At 40.3% G+C, this 6,189-nt stretch overlaps 1 pseudogene; it reads right to left on the reverse strand.

Moving 5' to 3' along the window:
• Nucleotides 1–5,109: 5,109 nt before the first annotated feature.
• On the reverse strand, nt 5,110–5,358 carry LOC118485779 (annotated as a pseudogene).
• Between the last annotated feature and the right edge of the window lie 831 nt (nt 5,359–6,189).

Raw genomic sequence — 6,189 nt, forward strand, 5'->3', positions numbered from 1 at the left:
CTCCTCGTGGAGCGGCGAGTAGCGGCCGCTACCTGAATGTCGAGGGGTGGCAATGCGAATCCCTCCTCGCGTAGACATACGCGCGTTCCTCCTTGGCCTCTGAGGCGGAGGAGGCAAAACCGGTGGTGGTGGTGGTGACGGAGTGACCACGTCGCGCCAAAAGGCCTCAGATGGGTCCTGCTGCAAAGGCGGCTGCTGAAGCTGCTGCTGCTGAGATTGGTGCTGAGAGTGCACGGGAGAACCGTGGTAAGACTGGTGCATGGGGGAGTTGTGGTGGCTGGGGGTATAAAACCACTCGTGCTGCTTAAACCTCTCCTCGTAGCTGTCAACACCATTGAATGGTGATCCCCTGTATGGTGACCCATCCGATATCTCAATGGGATGGTTAGGCGTGCCGGACGGCGGCAGGGAAGGGTCAGTGTCCTCGTCGACCTCCATCTCGCTACCACCAGAGAAGTGGTCTTCAGGTCCTAGTGGGTTATGACCCACGGGTTCATCCAAGTAGGCATCAGGGTTATACAGGCCCTGATAAACTGGTGCTGGGTAGTGGTGAGGTGACTGGTGTAATGGAATGAAAGACCCATGGGAGTCGTGGGGCCCATTTTCAGAGTGGGGCCCAAATGAGTGGGGTAGGGATGGCGAGGTACTCAATGATACCGAGTGCCTGGCTGGCTCGGCGAATGATCTCCAAAGATCATGGGCTGCAGTGTTGTGGGATGCCGATGGGGCTCGCCTGTGCGAAGGCCCTGCCTCGTGGTCATGTGATGTGGCGAATCCTCCTCGTCCTCGCATACGTGGCGGCATGATGAACCTGTCAAAAATCAAACAAGTTGCACAACAAAATATATAAGACAAAGCTAATAATAAATAAAAATAAAACAACCGAAATTTTGAACATTTCCTAAGTTCTTTGTCTAGACTCGAAAATCGAGGAATGTGCAATTGTGTAACTGAGATCAAACACAAAAGGCTAGTGTTTAATTCACTCAGCGTTGGCTCTGATACCAACCTTTCACACCCCGATCTCCACGTGTCACCGGTGGGCCCGGTGTGGGGTACAGTGACGTGGTTGGCATCGTCATAGACAAACAACACAATATAATAATGCACAGCGGAAGCAGAAATATATTCATTTCAACTTTATTTAAAATGTAATAATAAACATCATAAGTAGTTGAAACGGATCCACAGGCGGATCAATAAAATAAGATAAATTGTTCAACAGTTTATTTATCGTCCGAGCTTGCGAGACTATAGTGGACGCTCTTAGGAAACAGCCAGCCTAGTTCGTTTAGTACCTGCACTTAACCTTTTGGGAAAAATACGTCAGTTTACACTGGTAAATACAAATCAACTGACTCATTTTGAAAATGATTGAAAATTTATTTAAATGCACAAGGCATAAATATTTTTATTAACTTGGGATAATTATGCAATATAAACTTGTGAACGAATTACATGTTACTCGTACATTTGGTGGCCCGGGATCTGCTGTCCGGGCTAAAGATTAAATGACACACCACATTAAAGAGTTATACACGTCGGGTGTACGCCTACACCCCGTGCTCTGGTCGTGGCCATCTCGTAAGATAATGCCAAGGATATCCGGGACACGGTCAATAACCCCCCAAACCCTTAAAGTAAAACAAAACTGTTTAAACGAGTCGAACAAACTATTCAAGACTGTACACCCCAAGGGCGCAGGATTTGTGCGCTCGATCAAGCGGTATCCTATATACCGTACCCCAAGCCCGTATAGGGAAAATAAGTCAAAAAGTATGGATAGCTTTTACTGGGCCTCCTAATCTGGAACAAAGGTTTATAATAACCTATTAGATTCCTAACGGGTCTTTTATTTAATCCTAAGCTTTGACCGGTTAGTTTTAAGGACGATACGGTACAAGCGCATGATTAAGCGAAAGACCGGATAGAATGTGATTTAGACCCGACAAGTTTGAATACTTGTATAATATGGGTATACTAAATACATTCTGGATTTTGAGATAAAAATGATAACGTTTGACCCGTTTCGGTCAATTTATGCAAACTAGTTACATAAACCGAACCGAATGCAAAAAGGGCGTTACGGGTAATCAATAGAGTCATATGCAAGTTCCCTGAGATAATATGCTTTAAATATGATATAATATCAGCAAGTTATGTTCTATTATGCCCCGAATGGATTTAAACTCAATTTACGCCTCATAAGGGCATTTTGGGTCATTTAAAAGATTATAAAAGAGTCAATTTGGAATTCTGAGTTACGGGTCTGAATTATACAGTAAATATACTTAATATGACATGTTGTAGCAGTAGGGTATGACCCGTATACAAAACTTATCATTTAAAATCAAACTATGCACCGTAGGGGTATTTTAGTAATTTCACAAGGGCTAAAACTGCCAAAACTGGAAATCTGAGTTCAAAAACTTATACTTACTGTTATTATATGAAAATATGCTAAACACATCAGTAGGTATGAATCTTATATGTTTAATATGAGTATAATGCTTACTATGCGCTAAAAACGCTAAAAATGCGATTTAGAGCCGTTTCCGGGTTTTTAAAAGAAAGCTGAGATTTTTATATTTCCAGAATGCTCAAAATAATTTATTTAACATATAAAATCAGTAGAAAAAGATTTCGGGTCAAAATAATGTATAAAACTCATTTTATGGCTTAAACGGTCAAAACCGGCATTAACCGAATCGACTTAGCGACGTATGATCCGTTCAGCCAAAAATCAAATAAAAATCATCAAAAATCCCCAAATATTATATAACATCAGTGGGTAAAAAGTTTTGTATCAAAACGTGGCCTGAAATAGGTTATACGCGAAATGCGCCGTTTATGTAACTTTAAGATATAGTTTTACGCTATTGGCCATAACTCAAAATCTGGACCACCAACTGGTCTCAAATTTTCGGTGCAAGTTTATATATTAGAAATACAGGTTTCTACTCTTTCACTTTTCCAAAAATCACGTTTTATATCAAAAAGGGCAAAATAGTCAACTTTAAGCATAAATCGGAAACATGCAATGAATCGGCTAAGCATAGACTCAAGTATCAAAAATTCCAGAAAGTTATACTAAAATAAAAATAGTCAAAAATAGTCTCCAATACAGATCTCAAACATGCATGTACGGATCCGAATCGATAGTCTATGAAAAAGTCGTTTTACAAGACTTTCGGTTCCGATTCGTATTTATACTAAAGATTGTCGAGTTGATTATGGTAAAACACATTCTTACATATATTATAAGTTATTTTTTTGATGATCAAACTGATTGCATGTCATCTACATCACCATTTAAGCTATATTTCGCAAAAACGATTTTTGTTGACTTTTTAAGAACCTCTTTGACTCGACAATTAGCATGCATAAAGTGGGAATCAGAGAATACCCTTTTGAGGGTTTGTTTCCCACATAAATACCAACATATCAGTGGTTTCAATTTGAGAAATGACAGAGCTAAACTCGATTAATCGAAAAGTCAAACTATATGAACAACGGTTTGACTTTTAACAATTAATCTAAGCAAGAACGAATTATAGAATGATATAAAGGCTTACAAAGGTCCTAATGAAGCTTAGTTAACACTAGGAGGTTGCCTTGTCGTTCAGAAATGCTCCAGAAGTGCCTTGAGAGTTCTTGAAGATGAGAGAGTTCTTTGTTTACAACAAGTGCTCAATAAAATGAATGAATGATCTGATTAAAAGGGGAAATTCAGATGTTATAGTGAGTTCTCAGTAGGCTAGGCATGCAAGACCACCCATTGGAGCATTTTGGAGGTGGTATGAGCTGTATTGCACTTCAAATTCGGACCCAAATAACTGAATTCGCGAAACTGGGATACTGGGCATCTTATACGGACCGTAAGGTCCTCTCCATACGGTCCGCAAGGGACCTGGTCAGGTCAGCAACTTTCCAATGTTGGCAGACTTGGCCCCTGACCTTCGTACGCGATGTTTTGCTGCTTATCTTGACCCGTAAACCCCAAAACTTGGTTTTAAGAACCTTGGGACATTTACCAACATGGTAATGTCCTCGGATAACTTTGCGCTCAACCGAAAAGCCATGAATTTCGACGTTGACGCTTTTAACCCCTCAAGTACGGTTTTGGCCATAACTTTCTCATACGTTATCGAAACTTCATGAAATTTTTACCACATATTCTAGTGAGTATATTTTAGCATTACAATGCTTCGGGTCTGCCAAAAGTTCACTCAGAGGTATAAATTCAACATGTTGACACTTCTAGCCCCTATAGTTTGCAATTCCTCACTATTGTGCAATTTCCGCGTCGTATGATCCATGAACCATCCGTTTAAGGTTGTAAACATTATGTAGGGTTATCATAGAGTCTATTTATCCATTGTTGACACTTTGGACCCTTACGTTCCATAGTTTTCACTGTTTGTCACTTTTAGTCCCTCTAAAGTTTGTTTTCACATACCGGAACCTTATGACACGTGTCAAGACATTATTGGACGAAATTTTCGAGGTGTTACATTATGCATTTGTATTTTGATTTGATGTTGTGACAAATTGAGTAGTATTTGAACCCTTTGATAATTGTCGTGCATTTGAATTGAATTTGTGAATTGTCGAATGATTAAAAATTTGACTTTGTGAAATGAATTTGTGAACTTATGCCTTATCTTAGGTTAGGATTTACATGTCCGAGGTAATAAAGTGCATTATGGTTCGTTTTCTATGACGTTGATAGCAATTGGTACCTAAGCTTCGTGATAGAAATCCGTTAATCACTATATGCAATTGAATCAAGTTAAAACATGTAGGAACCCTAGGTCTTACAATTATCGAACCGGGTGTGATATGTATTCCCAATTCTTGTTTTCAGTTAAATAAATTAGTTTGCAATATTAGTTAGTAAGCAGTTGTTTTAGATAATATCAATTTGTTGGTTCACTCCGAGTTCTTTAAAAAATCAAACAAGCTTATAAAAATTAGCAAACTTCATAATCACATTGTACATTTTTGTAAATAGTCTAACTAGTCAAATAGGTCGTACGATACTGATCACATGCTCTTCGTGGATATGATAGTCGACTTACCCTAGCTACCTAGGTTTAATTGGGTTTTTTACTGATCGGGATGGCACGGTCCCGTCACAATGTTATATGCAATACTCTTTGCCAAAGAAAGCCTAACCACACCCAAAGCTTGTCTATCCAACAACTTCCATTCTTCATCATACATGTCATCCGGTTGTTCACCCAACATAGGCAAATGCAAACTTTTCTGATACAACAAATCTTCAATTTACATTCTCCAAAATCCATAATCAGTACCATCGAACTTGTCAATCTTGATTCTACTATCTTCTGCCATTTAAACAAATAATTACTAATTGCTACAAACCAAACCAAGTTCGTACCAAAAAATAATTATGCAAGTGGAAGCAATTAATAGAAACAAATACTTATCTGTTCCGTGCTTTAAATGGCAATGAACAAGTAGTAGTGGGTTATGATGGATGTTTGTCAAAGTTGAGGGGTCTTTCTGATCAAATTGAGAAATTCAATTTTCCACCAGAAATAAAGGCACGTACACTGTGCTTCTTCTTCACCCACAAAAAAGAAATTTGTTCCTTTTTCTTTTCAAACATAAGACAACCATAGAACTAGCGATTCACCTGGCTCCGGCGATGGCGACAGTGAGGAACACGGAGGCGATGAACCGGAAACTGGCTTCAATCGGAACCCTAGTTCGATTTCATCGGTCAGCTTCTTCTTCTCTTTTGTTCGTGTGTCACTCAAGAGCCAAACTGCATTCAACCGGAACCCTAGACAGCGGCGATGGCGGCGAACTGAGCAGCGGCGGCGGTGCTGGACATGTGGCGTCTGTTCTGGCTGCGGTTCTGACAGCGACGGCTTTGGAATCACGCCTGTGATTCGCCTGAGCAACGGCGGTCTCTGATCGGAACCCGGCGGCTTCAGAATCACGGCTGTGATTCACCTGAGTGACGATGGTTCTGATCGGAACTCAAGTACAGGTTAGTATCTTCTTTTTCCTGTACACCTCCTTCTCTGTTCGTGTGAGTCGATCAAGAGCCCTATGCTCTGATACCAATTGTTAGGATCAAACGGGTCACACGAACACAGTCAACACACACGCTCAGCTCACAATCAAGAACACAAAGATTTATAGTGGTTCGGTTTG

Source organism: Helianthus annuus, chromosome 13 (assembly GCF_002127325.2).
Source record: "Helianthus annuus cultivar XRQ/B chromosome 13, HanXRQr2.0-SUNRISE, whole genome shotgun sequence".
Lineage (NCBI taxonomy): Eukaryota > Viridiplantae > Streptophyta > Magnoliopsida > Asterales > Asteraceae > Helianthus > Helianthus annuus.